Raw genomic sequence first — 20330 nt, 5'->3', positions numbered from 1 at the left:
GCACAAGATTAGAAGTCGTCTTCTAAAAAGTACCTTTCCTTCTCTCCCACATTCTCTTGATCCATAACTTCATACCACCCTTGTCCATCCAACTCTTGTCATGTATGGCATTTCAGAAGGTTTTGGCATTATTTTGCACTTGAAAATGGTCATAGGGTTAAGTCCAGTACTGTCAGCACAACATGAAAGGACAACAGTGTAGTGCATTTTTTTATGTCCACTTGTTTTTATAGTTATAATATTATGAGAAGGAAAGTTGCTACTCACCATATAGCAGAGAGGCTGAGTTGCAGATAGGCACAACAAGAAGATTTCCCCACTTAAAGCTTTCAACCACTGGCTTTTGTCAACAATAGACACACACACACACACACACACACACACACACACACACACACACACGCGCGCGCGCGCAACTCACATGGTTGGGATGGCGGACAGTGCAGTGCTGCAAGCAGGGGAGAGGTGGGGAGGGCAGGGGGGCCAGTAATGGAAAAGGAGAGAAAAAAATAAATTAAATTAAATTAAAAAAATAAAATAACTGAGTGGTGGTAATGTATGCCAGGGTGGTTAGTGAGGAATGGAGCACAGGAGATAATCAATGCTGCGATGCTGAAGTATTAAAGAGTGCATACTCAACCAGTGTGTGTGTGTGTGTGTGTGTGTGTGTGTGTGTGTGTGTGTGTGTGTGAGTGTGTGTGTGTGTGTGTGTGAACTAGTTAGTGTTTTCACAGTGTCTCCTCGTGCTCCTACCCCTCAGGTCTATGAAAGTAGTAAGTTCAATCAAACTTGTCACTGTTGATGCGATCTCTCTCTACACTAACATCCCTAATGCCCGTGGCCTTACTGTTATTGAACACTACCTTTCCCAATGCCCAACAGATTCCAAACCAACAACCTCCTTCCTAGTTGCCATGACCAACTATATCCTCACCCAAAATTACTTCTCCTTTGAGGGCATTACCTGTAAACAAAAACAGGGTACGGCTATGGGCACCCGCATAGCACCATCCTATGCCAACCTATTCATGGGCCATCTAGAGGAATACTTCTGAAACACCCAGAATTCTAAACCCTTCACCTGGTTCAGGTTCATTGATGACATCTTTGCTATCTGAATTGAAGGTGAGGACACCCTATCCACATTCTCTGGAACCTCAACAACTTCTCTCCCATTTGCTCCTACTCTACTCAAGCCAACAAGCCACCTTCCTACATGTTGACTCCACCTCTAAGATGGCTACATCAGTACCTCCGTCCATATCAAACCTACTAACCACCAACAACACCTCCACTTCAACAGCTGCCATCCAATCCATGCCAAGAAGTCCCTCTCATACAGCCTATCCACCCATGGTCGTTGCATCTGCAGTGATGAGTAGTCTCTCTCGAAATATACCGAGGGTCTCACTGAAGCCTTCACTGACCATAATTATCCTCCCAACCTTGTACAAAAACAAATCTCCTGTGCTTTATATTTCCAGTCTCCCACCACCTCCCAGAGCCCCACCGTCCGGCGACAGAGAAGCATTCCCCTTGTAACTCAGTGCCACCCATGACTGGAGCAACTGAATTACATTGTCCACCACGATTTCAATTACCTCTTGACGTGCCCTGAAATGAGAAATGTCCGGCCCATTATCCTTCTCATCCCTCCCACAGCGGTATTCCGCTGTCCACCAAACCTACACAATATGCTTGTCCATCCTTACACAACCCCTGCTCCCAATCCCTTACCTCACGACTCATACCCCTGTAATAGACCTAGATGCAAAACCTGTCCCATACACCCTCCCACTACCACCTACTCCAGTCCGATCACTAACATCAATGGCAGGGCTACCTGTGAAACTAGTCATGTGGTCTGTTAGGTAAGCTGCAAACACTGTGCTGGATTCTATGTAGGCATAAGAACCAACAAGCTGTCTGTCTGCGTGAATGGCCACCAACAAACTGTGGCCAATAAACAAGTGGACCACCCCGTTGCTGAACTTGTGACGAAACATGGTATCCTTCATTTCAATGACTGCTTCACAGCCTGTTCCATATGGATCCTTCCCAGCAACAACAGCTTTTCTGAACTGTGCAGATGGGAACTTTCCCTGCAATATATCCTACGTTCCCGTAACACTCCTAGCCTAACACTTCGTTAGTCGCTGTCCTCACTCATCTTGCCCCTTCCCTGCTCCCATTCCAGCTCTAAACAGTTGTCATTCCACTACCACACCCAGTTTTTTTTATTTTGCATTTTATTTATTTCCATTTCCCTCCTTTTCCGCTACTTGCCCCCTCCCCCCCCCCCCCCCCCGCCCCCCGCCCACCTCTCCCCTGCTGCAGCACTTCACTGTCTGCCATCCTCACCATACTATCACTGCCCCTCCCCGCCTCAGCCTCCTCCTTTCCCCCACCCGGTCACCACACCCATCATGCACCGGTCCTGCTGCTCGAAGTGTGGTTTCAGTTGCCTGAGACTGCAGTCATGCGTGTGAATTGCATTTGCATGAGTGTATGTGTGTCTGTTGTTGACAAAGGCCATTGGCTGAAAGCTTAAAGTGTGAATTTTTTTTTTTTTTTTTTTTTTTTTTTTTCCATGCTTATCTGCAGCTCAAGCATCTCCGCTATATGGTGAGTGCAACTTTCCTTCTCGTAATATTGTTACATTCCATCCTGGATTTTCCACTGTTTGTTTTTATACTTACAGTTTTGGCACTTTCCACAGCAACAGTTCATGACTTGGCATATCAACTGAAGAGGACTTTCATCCATATTTGCTATTTGGCTTAGTTCCACACTGGTTTTCTTTCAATGTTGAGTAATAAAACAACGGGAGGATTTACTCTTAATACTCTTGAAGCATTTTCTGAGATATTTTGGTTTTGGTTCATGTCCTAAGTCCACGACATTTCATAAACCTGTGGCACCAACCAACTCCATCCTTTAGTCTGTTAAGTTCCACTGCAGTACTAGCTTACAAGCATGTATACAAATCATTTTTGTATTAATTCCTATGCCATTTTGATGGTGTCCTTGAATCCATTTCATATCATCATCATCTAGTTTTGGCCAGTCTGCACTCAGTCCTTTGTTTGCATATTTAGTCTTCCACTTTTTTTTCAGTTCTTCCTTACTAGCCCACCAATCACATATGGTTTTTCCTGTTGGTGGAGGGCCAAAATGCTGCTCAGCTACTCCGTTTCCATACCTTCTATTTCTTTCCGTCATGAAACTAGCTGCTGACAAAAATATTGTACTACTACTGATAACAGAAGTCACTTTCAATTCAAGTTCACTAGCACCTTACACTGCAGTGATGCATCACAAGCTAGACAGTGTTCCGGGTTTGTGAAGGTGGGGCAGGAGGGAGATGGTGTTAGCAAGCTTGTGAATCCCCACAGCTCATGTTTGTTACAGTGGTCCAATGCTGCTGCCAGTTGAATCCAATGTTGCCAGAGACAGACAAGTTTCTGCAGCATCGAGTATATGGACATTTTTAAGACTAGCAGGGATTTTAAATCGAACACTGGACATTTTTATATTAATTTCAAGTATAAGATGCACCTGAATTTTGGAGGCAATTTACCGAAGAAAAAAATGTGTCTTATAGTCCATAAAATTCTGTATGTAGTAATAGTACTCATCTGAAAATACGACATTGTGCCACTCCTGTGTCCAGTGGTGATGAGCTGGGTGCACCATGTCAGAGTCTTTCTCTCTCCTACCATATCAAAGAAGTTGCAACAACTGTCGCCTGCTGACAGCTCGTGATGCTCCACATGTGATTCCACTATCAATGTAAACAAATCAATTTTCTGACTCAAGATACGTGACATTCTGTACAATACTGCACAACTGAATGAAAATTATCCTCTCTCAGGTGTTAGTCATGTGTGATATCCCATATGGTATTGAACTCGTCATTGATGTGAAAGTCGTGGGATCCCGAACAATAAGAGTAGCAACATTATGAAATGATAAACCACATAATGGTGCCCCCTTGCCCGTCCGCCCTATGGCGCCCCCTTGCCCGTCCGCCCTATGGCACCCCCTTGACCGTCCGCCCTCTCGGGACCCCTTCCCCGTCCGCCCTCACGTGCGAGAGGGCCGAAAGCGAAGGGGGCCCCAGAGGGCCGACAGCGAAGGGGGCCACGAGAGGGCGGACAGCGAAGGGGGCCACGAGAGGGCCGACAGCGAAGGGGGCCACGAGAGGGCCGACAGCGAAGGGGGCCACGAGAGGGCCGACAGCGAAGGGGGCCACGAGAGGGCCGACAGCGAAGGGGCCACGAGAGGGCGGACAGCGAAGGGGCCACGAGAGGGCGGACAGCGAAGGGGCCACGAGAGGGCGGACAGCGAATGGGTCCACGAGAGAGCCGACAGCGAAGGGGCCACGAGAGGGCGGACAGCGAAGGGGCCACGAGAGGGCGGACAGCGAAGGGGCCACGAGAGGGCCGACAGCGAAGGGGCCACGAGAGGGCCGACAGCGAAGGGGCCACGAGAGGGCCGACAGCGAAGGGGCCACGAGAGGGCCGACAGCGAAGGGGCCACGAGAGGGCCGACAGCGAAGGGGCCACGAGAGGGCCGACAGCGAAGGGGCCACGAGAGGGCCGACAGCGAAGGGGCCACGAGAGGGCCGACAGCGAAGGGGCCACGAGAGGGCCGACAGCGAAGGGGCCACGAGAGGGCCGACAGCGAAGGGGCCACGAGAGGGCCGACAGCGAAGGGGCCACGAGAGGGCCGACAGCGAAGGGGCCACGAGAGGGCCGACAGCGAAGGGGCCACGAGAGGGCCGACAGCGAAGGGGCCACGAGAGGGCCGACAGCGAAGGGGCCACGAGAGGGCCGACAGCGAAGGGGCCACGAGAGGGCCGACAGCGAAGGGGCCACGAGAGGGCCGACAGCGAAGGGGCCACGAGAGGGCCGACAGCGAAGGGGCCACGAGAGGGCCGACAGCGAAGGGGCCACGAGAGGGCCGACAGCGAAGGGGCCACGAGAGGGCCGACAGCGAAGTGGCCACGAGAGGGCGGACAGCGAAGTGGCCACGAGAGGGCGGACAGCGAAGTGGCCACGAGAGGGCGGACAGCGAAGTGGCCACGAGAGGGCGGACAGCGAAGTGGCCACGAGAGGGCGGACAGCGAAGTGGCCGCGAGAGGGCGGACAGCGAAGGGGCCGCGAGAGGGCGGACAGCGAAGGGGCCGCGAGAGGGCGGACAGCGAAGGGGCCGCGAGAGGGCGGACAGCGAAGGGGCCGCGAGAGGGCGGACAGCGAAGGGGCCGCGAGAGGGCGGACAGCGAAGGGGCCGCGAGAGGGCGGACAGCGAAGGGGCCGCGAGAGGGCGGACAGCGAAGGGGCCGCGAGAGGGCGGACAGCGAAGGGGCCGCGAGGGGGCAGACAGCGAAGGGGCCGCGAGGGGGCGGACAGCGAAGGGGCCGCGAGGGGGCGGACAGCGAAGGGGCCGCGAGGGGGCGGACAGCGAAGGGGCCGCGAGGGGGCGGACAGCGAAGGGGCCGCGAGGGGGCGGACAGCGAAGGGGCCGCGAGGGGGCGGACAGCGAAGGGGCCGCGAGGGGGCGGACAGCGAAGGGGCCGCGAGGGGGCGGACAGCGAAGGGGCCGCGAGGGGGCGGACAGCGAAGGGGCCGCGAGGGGGCGGACAGCGAAGGGGCCGCGAGGGGGCGGACAGCGAAGGGGCCGCGAGAGGGCGGACAGCGAAGGGGCCGCGAGAGGGCGGACAGCGAAGGGGCCGCGAGAGGGCGGACAGCGAAGGGGCCGCGAGAGGGCGGACAGCGAAGGGGCCGCGAGAGGGCGGACAGCGAAGGGGCCGCGAGAGGGCGGACAGCGAAGGGGCCGCGAGAGGGCGGACAGCGAAGGGGCCGCGAGAGGGCGGACAGCGAAGGGGCCGCGAGAGGGCGGACAGCGAAGGGGCCGCGAGAGGGCGGACAGCGAAGGGGCCGCGAGAGGGCGGACAGCGAAGGGGCCCCGAGAGGGCGGACAGCGAAGGGGCCGCGAGAGGGCGGACAGCGAAGGCGGCCACGAGAGGGCGGACAGCGAAGGGGCCACGAGAGGGCGGACAGCGAAGGGGCCACGAGAGGGCGGACAGCGAAGGCGGCCACGAGAGGGCGGACAGCGAAGGCGGCCACGAGAGGGCGGACAGCGAAGGGGGCCACGAGAGGGCGGACAGCGAAGGGGGCCACGAGAGGGCGGACAGCGAAGGGGGCCACGAGAGGGCGGACAGCGAAGGGGGCCACGAGAGGGCGGACAGCGAAGGGGGCCACGAGAGGGCGGACAGCGAAGGGGGCCACGAGAGGGCCGACAGCGAAGGGGGCCACGAGAGGGCCGACAGCGAAGGGGGCCACGAGAGGGCCGACAGCGAAGGGGGCCACGAGAGGGCCGACAGCGAAGGGGGCCACGAGAGGGCCGACAGCGAAGGGGGCCACGAGAGGGCCGACAGCGAAGGGGGCCACGAGAGGGCCGACAGCGAAGGGGGCCACGAGAGGGCCGACAGCGAAGGGGGCCACGAGAGGGCCGACAGCGAAGGGGGCCACGAGAGGGCCGACAGAGAAGGGGGCCACGAGAGGGCCGACAGCGAAGGGGGCCACGAGAGGGCCGACAGCGAAGGGGGCCACGAGAGGGCCGACAGCGAAGGGGGCCACGAGAGGGCCGACAGCGAAGGGGGCCACGAGAGGGCCGACAGCGAAGGGGCCGCGAGAGGGCGGACAGCGAAGGGGCCGCGAGAGGGCGGACAGCGAAGGGGCCGCGAGAGGGCGGACAGCGAAGGGGCCGCGAGAGGGCGGACAGCGAAGGGGCCGCGAGAGGGCGGACAGCGAAGGGGCCGCGAGAGGGCGGACAGCGAAGGGGCCACGAGAGGGCGGACAGCGAAGGGGCCACGAGAGGGCGGACAGCGAAGGGGCCACGAGAGGGCGGACAGCGAAGGGGCCACGAGAGGGCGGACAGCGAAGGGGCCACGAGAGGGCGGACAGCGAAGGGGCCACGAGAGGGCGGACAGCGAAGGGGCCACGAGAGGGCGGACAGCGAAGGGGCCACGAGAGGGCGGACAGCGAAGGGGCCACGAGAGGGCGGACAGCGAAGGGGCCACGAGAGGGCGGACAGCGAAGGGGCCACGAGAGGGCGGACAGCGAAGGGGCCACGAGAGGGCGGACAGCGAAGGGGCCACGAGAGGGCGGACAGCGAAGGGGCCACGAGAGGGCGGACAGCGAAGGGGCCACGAGAGGGCGGACAGCGAAGGGGCCACGAGAGGGCGGACAGCGAAGGGGCCACGAGAGGGCGGACAGATAAGGGGCCAAGAGGATGGACAGATAAGGGGTCAAGAGGATGGACAGATAAGGGGTCAAGAGGATGGACAGATAAGGGGACAAGAGGATGGACAGATAAGGGGACAAGAGGATGGACAGATAAGGGGACAAGAGGATGGACAGATAAGGGGACAAGAGGATGGACAGATAAGGGGACAAGAGGATGGACAGATAAGGGGACAAGAGGATGGACAGATAAGGGGACAAGAGGATGGACAGATAAGGGGACAAGAGGATGGACAGATAAGGGGACAAGAGGATGGACAGATAAGGGGACAAGAGGATGGACAGATAAGGGGACAAGAGGATGGACAGATAAGGGGACAAGAGGATGGACAGATAAGGGGACAAGAGAATGGACAGATAAGGGGACAAAAGGATGGACAGATAAGGGGACAAGAGGATGGACAGATAAGGGGACAAGAGGATGGGTAGATAAGGGGACAAGAGGATGGGTAGATAAGGGGACAAGAGGATGGGTAGATAAGGGGACAAGAGGATGGGTAGATAAGGGGACAAGAGGATGGATATATGGTGGAAAGAGGCAGGATGTACAAAAAAAGGGGAGAAAGAGACATGGAGAGATAGAGCCGGAGAAATACATGGTCACGAAGAGGGGAGGAAAGACATTGTCATAAGAGGGGAAGAAGCACATGGTCAGCAAGAGGGGGAGAAGCACGTGGTCAGAGAGAGGGGGAGGACAATATGGTCAGAGGGGGGAGAAGCACGTGGTCAGAGAGAGGGGGACAAGCACGTGGTCCGAGGGGGACAAGCACGTGGTCAGAGGGGGACAAGCACGTGGTTAGAGGGGGAGAAGCACGTGGTCAGAGAGAGGGGGAGAAGCACGTGGTCAGAGAGAGGGGGAGAAGCTCGTGGTCAGAGAGAGGGGGGAGAAGCTCGTGGTCAGAGAGAGGGGGGAGAAGAACGAGGTCAGAGAGAGGGGAAGGAGGGAATGGGCAGTAAGAGAGGAGTACAAAATGTGTAGACAGAGGGGCAGGAAAACATTATCACAGGAGAGAGAGTTGTGAAATTTACAGTTTTCCCAGCGAATTGAATGTCCAAACAAATTTCAAGTTTGCATAATTCATGTTTGTATATTTCAATGGACAACATTTTGACTGGGCACCTACCAGTCGTGGGCACCTACCAGTCATCTTCAGGTGAGACATCGAAGACTGGTGATGACTTGCTACAGTTCGCCATATACAGTGCACTGTGAGTATTCTGCCATGCATCAAAATTTGAGTTAACAGAGGGAACGCACTTTCCAGCAGCACTGCCCTTGCTGGTGGTACCGCGGATCTCAGCTGCCCTCTACATTACCACTCACCACGGCCAATGGTACCCTATGTTGCCTTCGATTAGAATCGATCGTGGAGGTGATGGGGTTCCACAACTGTCAACTGGTATCCACTGTTAGAGTTCATCAGATATTCTGCCAGGCACATTTTCATGGATTCTTTAATAACAGAGACCCAAAAGATGTTGCTGTGGTCAGAATCATAGTTCCGTCATACTCCACTGAATGTCTGGCGGAAATACAGTGTTTGGCAATAGTAGACTGGCTTGATTGCAAAATGCAAGTACAATATTGAGATTCACTGCAGCGTCTTTTCACAATGTTTGTGATATGTCCTATGTAACCCATACTATACTGACAAGGTATTTTGTAAATACCGGCCTACTGTAATAACAAGTCATCTTCCACCAATCCCAAAAGGCCTTCAGTGTTTAATGATGGACAAAAAGTTACTTTCACCTGAAATTTACAGAGGATTCTTGCTATTTTAAATGCTATGTTGCTTTTAACTGAGTGCCCTGTTAATCTGATGGGTGGACATCCATTTTTTTCTGAACCCTCTCTTTAGGTGGTCAAGCACTTTTGGAAAAAAATCTAGATCTGAGACAGTGTGAGCTATGTGTACGAGTGTTTTAGGCATGCTCATAGTTTGCGCCAAGTGATGACAACTTGACACTTGCAAATACAAATCAGTATGAAAGTATTACTGATTTGTATTTGCAAGTGTCAAGTTGTCATCACTTGTCGAAAACTATCAGCATGCTACTATCTACACAATGGGAACTATAAAACGCATGCAATGAAACGCACTTCTAAGAGCACGCAAATTTCGATAAAGAAACATGTAAACCCCCGGGGATACGCGATTTCTTCATTCCTATTTTTCGATAACTCCCACTTTCTATACTCCAAACAAAAAGTCTTTTATCCTCTGTCAACACATGCAAACCGCAGCACTCTGCCACAATTAGTACTCTGACTGCTTTCGTTTAAACACGCAAAAATGGGCAGGTATTTCGTATGAGAGTATTCCTCCCCCCATTAACCATGGACCTTGCCATTGGTGGGGAGGTTTGCGTGCCTCAGCGATACAGATGGCCATACCGTAGGTGCAACCACAACAGAGGGGTATCTGTTGAGAGGCCAGACAAATGTGTGGTTCCTGAAGAGGGGCAGCAGGCTATCCAGTAGTTGCAGGGGCAAGAGTCCGGTTGATTGACTTATCTGGACTTGTAACACTGCGCCAAAATGGCCTTGCTGTGCTGGTACTGGAAACAGCTAAAAGCAAGGGGAAACTACGGCCGTAATTTTTCCTGAGGGCATGCAGCTTTACTGTGTGGTTAAACAATGATGGCGTCCTCTTGGGTAAAATATTCCGGAGGTAAAATAGTCCCCCATTCGGATCTCCAGCCAGGGACTACTCAAGCGGATGTCGTTATCAGGAGAAAGAAAACTGGCGTTCTACGGATCAGAGCGTGGAATGTCAGATCCCTTAATCGGGCAGGTAGGTTAGAAAAGTTAAGAAGGGAAATGGATAGGTTAAAGTTAGATATAGTGAGAATTAGTGAAGATCGGTAGCAGGAGGAACAAGACATTTGGTCAGGCGAATACAGGGTTATAAATACAAAATCAAATAGGGGTAACGCAGGAGTAGGTTTAATAATGAATAAAAAAGTAGGAGTGCGGGTAAGCTACTACAAACAGCATAGTGAACGCATTATTGTGGCCAAGACAGATTCGAAGCCCACGCCTACTACTGTAGTACAAGTTTATATGCCAACTAGCTCTGCAGATGATGAAGAAATTGATGAAATGTATGATGACATAAAAGAAATTATTCAGGTAGTGAACGGAGACAAAAATTTAATAGTCATGGGTGACTGGAATTCGACAGTAGGAAAAGGAAGAGAAGGAAACGTAGTAGGTGAATATGGATTGGGGCTAAGAAATGAAAGAGGAAGCCGCCTGGTAAAATTTTGCCCAGAGCATAACTTAATCATAGCTAACACTTGGTTCATGAATCATGAAAGAAGGTTGTATACATGGAAGAATCCTGGAGATACTAGAAGGTATCAGATAGATTATATAATGGTAAGACAGAAGTTTAGGAACCAGGTTTTAAATTGTAAGACATTTCCAAGGGCAGATGTGGACTCTGACCACAATCTATTGATTATGAACTGTAGATTAAAACTGAAAAAGGTGGGAATTTAAGGAGATGGGACCTGGATAAACTGAAATAACCAGAGGTTGTAGAGAGTTTCAGGGAGAGCATAAGGGAACAATTGACAGGAATGGGGGAAAGAAATACAGTAGAAGAAGAATGGGTAGCTTTGAGGAATGAAATAGTGAAGGCAGCAGAGGATCAAGTAGGTAAAAAGACGAGGGCTAGTAGAAATACTTGGGTAACAGAAGAGATACTGAATTTAATTGATAAAACGAGAAAATACAAAAATGCAGCAAGTGAAGCGGGCAAAAAGGAATATAAACGTCTCACTGATAAGATTGACAGAAAGTGCAAAATGGCTAAGCAGGGATGGCTAGAGGACAAATATAAGGATGTAGAGGCATATCTCATGAGGGGTAAGATAGATACTGCCTACAGGAAAATTAAAGAGACCTTTGGAGAGAAGAGAACCACTTGTACGAATATCAAGAGCTCAGATGGCGCCCAGTTTTAAGCAAAGCAGGGAAAGCAGAAAGGTGGAAGGAGTATATAGAGGGTCTATACAAGGGTGATGTACTTGAGGACAATATTATGGAAATGGAAGAGGATGCAGATGGAAATGAAATGGGAGATACGATACTGCGTGAAGAGTTTGACGGAGCACTGAAAGACCTGAGTCGAAACAAGGCCCCGGGAGTAGACAACATTCCATTAGAACTACTGACGGCCTTGGGAGAGCCAGTCCTGACAAAACTCTACCATCTGGTGAGCAAGATGTATGAAACAGGTGAAATACCCTCAGACTTCAAGAAGAATATAATAATTCCAATCCCAAAGAAAGCAGGTGTTGACAAATGTGAAAATTACCGAACTATCAGTTTAATAAGTCACAGCTGCAAAATACTAACGCAAATTCTTTATAGACGAATGGAAAAACTGGTAGAAGCCGACCTCGGGGAAGATCAGTTTGGATTCCGTAGAAATGTTGGGACACGTGAGGCAATACTAACCTTACGACTTATCTTAGAAGAAAGATTAAGAAAAGGCAAACCTACGTTTCTAGCATTTGTACACTTAGAGAAAGCTTTTGACAATGTTGACTGGAATACTCTCTTTCACATTCTAAAGGTGGCAGGGGTAAAATACAGGGAGCGAAAGGCTGTTTACAATTTGTACAGAAACCAGATGGCAGTTATAAGAGTCGAGGGGCATGAAAGGGAAGCAGTGGTTGGGAAGGGAGTGCAACAGGGTTGCAGCCTCTCCCCGATGTTATTCAATCTGTATATTGAGCAAGCAGTAAAGGAAACAAAAGAAAAATTCAGAGTAGGTATTAAAATCCATGCAGAAGAAATATAAACTTTGAGGTTTGCCGATGACATTGTAATTCTGTCAGAGACAGCAAAGGACTTGGAAGAACAGTTGAGTGGAATGGACAGTGTCTTGAAAGGAGGATATAACATGAACATCAACAAAAGCAAAACGAGGATACTGGAACATAGTTGAATTAAGTCGGGTGATGCTAAGGGAATGAGATTAGGAAATGAGACACTTAAAGTAGTAAAGGAGTTTTGCTATTTGGGGTACAAAATAACTGATGATGGTCGCAGTAGAGAGGATATAAAATGTAGAATGGCAATGGCAAGGAAAGCGCTTCTGAAAAAGTGAAATTTGTTAACTTCGAGTATAGATTTAAGGGTCAGGAAGTCGTTTCTGAAAGTATTTGTATGGAGTGTAGCCATGTATGGAAGTGAAACATGGACAATAAATACTTTGGACAAGAAGAGAATAGAAGCTTTTGAAATGTGGTGCTACAGAAGAATGCTGAAGATTAGATGGGTAAATCACATAACTAATGAGGAGGCATTGAATAGAATTGGGGAGAAGAGGAGTTTGTGGCACAATTTGACAAGAAGAAGGGACCGGTTGGTAGAACATGTTCTGAGGCATCAGGGGATCACAAACTTAGCATTGGAGGGCAGCGTGGAGGGTAAAAATCGTAGAGGGAGACCAAGAGATGAATACACTAAGCAGATTCAGAAGGATGTAGGTTGCAGTAAGTACTGGGAGATGAAGAAGCTTGCACAGGATAGAATAGCATGGAGAGCTGCATCAAACCAGTCTCTGGACTGAAGACCACAACAACAACAACAACAACAACAACAACAACAACATGAAAGTATTTATGATAAACCGAATGCCCCAGAGAGCCGTCATTCTTTCACCTACCTAAGTTATCCAAGAAAGGCAGACAACCATCTTTCTCTATTTTCACAGTGAACCAAATGATGTTACGGGCGGGGTTCAGGTGATGAAGAAACTCCATCAATTTATCTTCCCCATGAGGATACACTATGAAAGTATCATCCACGTATGTCCAGAATACAGTTGGTTTAAGGGTAGCTGATTCAAGCACTCTGTCCTCGAAATCCTCCTTAAAAAGGTTGGCCACCAAGGGTAACTGAGGACTGCCAATGGCAATGCCATCAATCTGTTCAAAATGTTCACCATAGGTCTGCTTCAATTTTTCAGAGGTCACACTCACCAATTCCCCAAGTTTAAAACAAAACCTGATGGCTTAACGTTTGCCCTTAACTTCACCATTCAGTCTTCGTAACACACAACAAAACTACAACTTCACTGATGGTTCTCTCAAAAATCATATGATGGCTGTAGGGAGCTGAAACTTGAACTGAGCATTGGGAGGGACGAACACACAGGTCTACAAAAGTAAACCAACAGAGCACTGCCAGATCACTCGCAGTGTTGTCAGTCTCGTTACTTTTCTCACGTACCTTGTAGGTGTTTGCTAATGGAACAACTCATTTTGATAGCTGTGCACTGAGCAGCTGTGTCAAATCAAACTAGCAAACATTCATTAATGGCTCCTGCAACATTACTAGCAATTAATTTTTGTGTCATTAAAAGTAGTATTGTACAACACAATGACGTTCTATGTATGTGCAACATAAGTTTTTGTCTTTATAAGAGAGAATATTGAGAAACACCTCAATGTATAACACAAACGGTACTCAGTGTTCATTTGTCAACATGGTACACACAAATAATACACATGTCTGACATTGTAACACAGCTGAATACCAAATTCAGTTTTTTGTGTGTTTCTATGTTTATAGTGAGTTTTATGTGAAGATTGGCTGTAGTATGAAATACATTTCTTTTAACATCTGACATGAATGTGCACATCGGCTGTAGTGTGAAATACTTTTCTGAAAAAGAGGAATTTGTTAACATCTGACATAAATCTAAGTGATGTCTGTGTACCCTTGTGCAGAAGTGAAACATGGACCATAGGCAGTTCAGGCAACAACAGAAAAGAAGTTTTTGAAATGTGGTACTATAGGAGAGTGTTGAAGATTAGATTGATAGATGTATTGATTAATGAGGAGTTACTGAATCAAACTGGGAAAAAAAATAGAAATTTATCGCACAATTTAACTAAAAGAAAGGATCACATACAGAGGCATGCAGGAATTTTCAGTTTGGTACTGGAGGGAGGTGTGGGAGTAAAACTTGTAGAGGAAGACCAACGGATGAACACAGTAAACACATTAAAATAGATGTAGGCTACAGAAGTTATTCAGGCAGGAAGAGGCTTCCAAGGATAGAGTAGCACACAGAGCTGCAGTGACCTAGTCTTCAGACTGAAAACTAGAACAACAACAACAACATATACAGTATCAATGATGTTGCTGTATCTCTCATGTTATGATCACCAGAACTCCAAGTAGAATGTAGTGGCTCACATACATAAACAAATGGCACATAAACCAGTACAAAAACAGCAGAAAAGCCATCAAACTGGTAAAATCTGTTTAACAACAGTTTGTAAAGTGTAACTGAAGATAGAAATAGCTGTCACTTGGAAAAAAATGATCATTTGAATGAATTAGCATAAATAACGCCCAATGGTCTAGCACACTCATATACTGTTTAATTAGTTTCCAGATTGAAACTTGGATGTAATTTTTTTCCTCGGTGGATTGTTAATAAGTATGACAACAGCATTTTGAAAATGTGAGTGCTAGAAAATACCTGAAGGTAGCTCACATTTGAGTGAGTGAAGATCATTGTGTGAAGGATCTGGCAACTTTAAAGCAAATTTCCACCATTATGCCTTCAGATGGGCCAATCGGACACAACTGACCACCATGTCATCCTCAGCCAATGGCATCATTCGAATATGGTAAGGCAGAGCCTATAGTCAGCACATCACATCCCAATCATCAGCTTTGCAGACCTTTGAGTTGCAAGCAGTTCCTCAACTGGCATAATGAGGCTGAGTGAACCCCGGTTGCCTAACAGCAGAGCTAGTAATCTAAAACTTGAAGATAATCATTGTATTCCTTCAATTTTAGAAATGAGAATTGACACTCGTTTCATGCTCTAGAATCATGATTGATGCAGCTAAATGAAACATCTAAAGGACCACACCACTTCGTGTGTGCTGTATGTGTAATTTGATGGATGTTGTTTTACAGAAAACAAAGTACCTGTAACAATATTCATCACTGTTTGTTGTGAATAGCCTGACTCGATTTGCACAGTCTCTCGCAGTAGCCTTCAGCACTGACAGTGTCAATCTTGAAGCAAAGTTTCGATGATTAGTGAGCCAATTTCTATCCTATAAAACTGTTAGCACTTTTTTTTTGCTAACTTCTTTATGATGTTCAACATGTGTGGTGCCAGAGTGCTAATTATTTTCAGATCCACAGTAAAGTACCCAAGTTTAATCACCCCTCCATAATGTAGTCCAAAAAATCATCTGTTTGTGCTTCATAGTGCATGAGAAATACCAGTGTGACTTTTAAGCACTTAAACGGATTTGGAATTGACGTAAACATATTCTACACACTTTTTGGGACACAATTTGTCATGATAAAGATCTACTGAATAGATGTGCATTATTTAGTCAACAGCAGAAATGCATGAATGTGAGCAGAGAGAAAACAATAACTCACTTCCATTTTTATTAGATATATATCCCTACTTTCCTGATAAAGTATGACCTAACGTGAAAGCGAGCTAGGGAGTACATTCTTAACTTAAGAGATAAAATGTTCTATTTTGGTTTATGGAACATAAACATGCCGTTAAGTGGCTACTGAGAAGCATAATCATTTCAGGAAAGAAATGTTTAATATAATTTTTTTTAGAGGAGGTAATGTCAAAACTGTTTTAGTGTCATAAATTTACAGTGGAAGGGGAAAATACTATTATCTCAGAGAATTAGTCTGTCTTGGACAACCATGAGTTAGTTACTGTACATAAGCTTTTCTCATATCCTACTCTATTCTCAGATAAGCATTACAGATTGCAAGTTATTTAACCATAGTTACTCATATGTATTGAAAAGCATGAATGAAGCTATTTATTTCTGGTCAAAAATTCATTCATGTTAAATTACTGATGACACACACCTTAGCTTGCATTTAGGAACCTATTGCTATTTGTGCAATACTAATTTCGAGGATGTACGGTCACACCTACTGACTGTCATACTTGAAGTAGGTGATAACTGAAGACTACTTTCAGAGTGGCTTTCTGTAGAGGTGTGAGTGCATGTTCCGAGGCAGAACTGCTAATTGAGTAGGATACTTTCAACATTTATTTTGTTTTGATATATTTGACTACTTTGCACAGGTAGAGGGCTTTTTCCGTTCTTGTGCATACATTGACAGGGAACTGACAGTTCTTCAAGGCTTAAAACTCGCACAAAGAGATGGGGTAAGCAGTGTTAACCCAATGGGGATGTAGCCTTGGTGGACAGATTTTTTTTCCAGTTCTGTCAATTAAACCTTACCAATGATGTGTATGATAACAATATACAAAAAAAAGTTAAAAGTTTAGCATAACATATCGAACATGGAACAGACTACTAAACATTAATACACAGAATGAAACACAAAGCAAAGTTTATAAAACTGTTGGTCTCCTTACACTAAAACACACAAAAGTGAGTCGCGGTTTTTCAATTATGGAAAAAAGAAAGAAAAAGAACCACAAGCAGGCACGTTCAAAATGCAGAAACAAAATTTGTCAGAGTTACCAAAGGACATAAAGAACAGATGAAATAATAAATAAAAAATTAGAAATTAAATTCAGACACGGAGTGTCCAAAAAGGTAGAAGAAAACAGTAGAAGATGGACAGAAAACTTGGCGAGAAATGATAAAGAGTGACAGTTAAAAAGCTGATACAGCTCCCTTAATGTTCAAAACCGTTTTGGAATAGGTCTTGCAAATACTGCAGAGGGCATCAAACTGAAAGTTATTTTTGTGAAGAGGATTTTTGCACATGCTTTCTATACCTTAAGTTGTGATTATTTTCATATCTGCAACACTTACTTTCTCCCCCAATCCCCCTCAAATCTCTCCCCCCCCCCCTTTTTTGTGGATAAAAACAATGGTATAGGAAGGAATTCTGAGGTAACTGAGGATCCCAAATAATAAAATTTAGTATTCTAATGTATGGGAAGTTCTGGTTGAGAATTACTAATTATTTAGGAATAGAGGAGACAACTCACCGAAAGGCAGAGGTGTTGCTTCGGTGATAGGTACACAAACAAAAGTTACAGGGACTGGCTAGCTTTCGGAACACATGTACTTCTTCAACTTGTAGGAAACACACACACACACACACACACACACACACACACACACACAAAATTGGGGAGGTGAGGGGGAGGGGACAATGAGTTACCTTGGGTTTAGGACAGGAATGTTACAGGAGTGAAGGATGTGCTGTAAGGACAGATCCCATCTGTGCAGCTCAGAAAAGCTGTTGGTGGTGGGGAGGATCCAGATGGCATAGGTTGTGAAGCAGCCATTTAGATCTCGCATGCTGTGCACTGCTGCATGTTGTGCCACTGGGTGGTCTATCTTGTTTTTGACAGCAGTTGGCGGTGGCCATTCATTCTAGTTGACAGCTGGCTGGTTGTCATACCTATCTAAAATGCCGCGCAATGGTTGCAGCAGAGCTGGTGTATAACGTGGCTGCTTTCACAGGTCTCCCCGTCTCTGATGGGGTAAGATGAGCCTGTGAAGGGACTGGAGTAGGTGATGCTCGGTTAGTTGACTGGGCTGTTTTTGCATCAGGGTCTTCCTAACTGGTACAATCCTTGTGGCAGGGGACTGGGGTAGTGGGTGGCATAGGAATGACCTAGGATGTTGTGTAGGTTGGGTGGGTGGCAGAACACAACTTTGGGGGAGTTAGAAGCATCTTGGGTAGGATTTCTATCATTTCAAGGCATGATGATACATAATCAAAGCCCTGACGAAAGATGTGGTTCAGTGGTTCCAGTTCGCGGTGGTACTAGGTGACGAGGGGGTGAGCTTGCTTTGTGGTTGGGTCTTGTGATGGAAAATGTGTGTGAAATCTTATGGGACTTAACTGCTAAGGTCATCAGTCCCTAAGCTTACACACTACTTAGACTAAATTATCCTAAGGACAAACACACACAGCCATGCCCGAGGGAGAACTCGAACCTCTGCCGGGACTAACCACACAGTCCATGGCTGCAGTGCCTTAGACCGCTCGGCTAATCCTGCGCGGCCTTGTGATGGATATGAGGATCAGGTGTGTGTGAGGATATGACATGGGAGACCTGCTTTCGAATTCGGTCTTAAGGTTATTGCCTGTCTGCCAAGGTCTTGGGGAGGCCTTCACCATCCTGGACAAGGGAGTTGTCATCACTGCAGATGCGTCTACCATAGGTGGCCAGGCTTTATAGGAGGGATTTTTTGGTGTAGAAGGGAAGGCAACTGTCAAAGTGGAGGTACTGTTTGGTGATTGGTGGGTTTCAGGTGGACCGAGGTGTGTGGATGGATCTGAAGGTGTTGAGGTTGTGGAGGAATGAGGATAAGACATCCTAGCCTTGGTTCCAGATTGTAGGGATATAATCAATACACCTGAACCAGACCAGGTGTTTGGGGTTTTGGAATGCTAGGAATGTTCCTTCTAGGTGGCCCACTAACTAAGGAAGGTGCCATGTGAGTAAACCCAAAGCCAGGAAACCTTATCCTCATTCCTCCATGACCTCAACACCTTCTCTCTCATCCATTTCACCTGGCCGTCCTCCACCCATCGTGCCACCTTCCTTAATGTCCATCTCCTCCTCTCAGATGGCTCCATCAACACCTCGGTCCACACCAAACCCACCAATCACCGACAATACCAGCACTTTGACAGCTTACACTGCTTCCAACCAAAAAATCCCTCCCATACAGCCTGGCCACCTGTGGTAGATGCACCTGCAATGATGAGAACTTCCTTGCCCAGTATGCAGAAGGCCCCAAAAAGGCCTTTGGAGACAGGCAATATCCTCCAGACCTAATTCACAAACAGATTTCCTGCGCCATATCCTCACACACCTGTTTCTCATACCCGACTGGGTTTTGATTATGTATCATCAAGACCTGAAATCAGAGAAATCCTGCCCAAGATACTCCTAACCTCTCTGAAAGTGGTGTTCCGCCACCCACCAAACCTCCACATCATCCTAGTCAGTCCCTATACCATAGTCACTCCCTACACCATTACCATGTCACAGAGATCATAGCACCATGCAACACCCAGATGCAAGACCTGCAAAAATCCACCCAACCAGCGCCACCTATTCCAGTCCCTTCACAGGCTTATCCTACCCCAGCAGAGGCCAGGACACCTGTGAAAATAGCCATATTACATACCAGCCCTGCTGCAACCATTGCACGGCATTTTACATTGTATGACAACCAGTCAGCTGTCAACTAGAATGAATGGCCACTGCCAAACTGTTGCTAAAAGCAAGGTGGATCACCCAGTGGCATAACATGCAGCAGAGCACAACATGGGAAATTTCAATGGATACTTCACAACCGTTGCCATCTGGATCCTCTGCACCACCAACAGCATTCTGAGCCACGCAGATGGGACCTACCCTTACAGCACGTCCTTCACTATCATAGCCTTCCTGGCCTAAAATTTAGGTAATGCATTGCCCCCACCCACAATCTCCACCAAATAATGTGTGAGTATGGGTGGAACGGGGGAGGCATGCGTGCACCATCCCCTGCCCCCTCTAGCCCCGGCCAATTTGTCCCCTGTATCAGCTACACATGTGCTGTTATCTCATGTCCTACTCTATGGCATCACATGCTCAGTTGTCTGCCACCTGGCCTCTCTAACTGCCTCACCATGGACCAGGAAAAGAGCTGGCAGTCGACTGAGCATAACGTAGGGAGACGTGTGTGTGTGTGTGTGTGTGTGTGTGTGTGTGTGTGTGTGTGTGTGTGTTTGTGTTTACTACAAGCTCGAAAAAGGAAGCTAGCCAATCACTGTACCTTTCGTTTGTGTACCTATCAACGATTCAGCACTTCTGCCTTTCAACGAGTCATCTCCTCTATTCCTAAAAAAATTAATTCATTTGTTGTAATGACATGTGGGTATTGAAATTCTTCAGTTCTCTTTATTGGGTCTTAGTATTATAAATTACATAATGCACAAAAATTCCAAAGTATTTGGAAGCCACAAAGTTATTCTGATACTGTTAGTGGCACCAG

The 20330-nt window shown here is 48.0% G+C and overlaps 1 protein-coding gene across 1 annotated transcript in view; it reads right to left on the bottom strand.

Moving 5' to 3' along the window:
- Nucleotides 1-20330, bottom strand: part of LOC124596151 (phosphatidylinositol 3,4,5-trisphosphate 3-phosphatase and dual-specificity protein phosphatase PTEN) — a 237765-nt gene that overhangs the window by 56512 nt on the left and 160923 nt on the right. The gene's annotated exons all lie outside the window — the stretch shown is intronic.

Source organism: Schistocerca americana, chromosome 2, assembly GCF_021461395.2.
Source record: "Schistocerca americana isolate TAMUIC-IGC-003095 chromosome 2, iqSchAmer2.1, whole genome shotgun sequence".
Taxonomy (NCBI): Eukaryota; Metazoa; Arthropoda; class Insecta; order Orthoptera; family Acrididae; genus Schistocerca; species Schistocerca americana.
The sequence above is the reverse complement of the archived record's forward strand: the minus strand, read 5'-3'. Positions and strand labels throughout refer to the sequence as shown.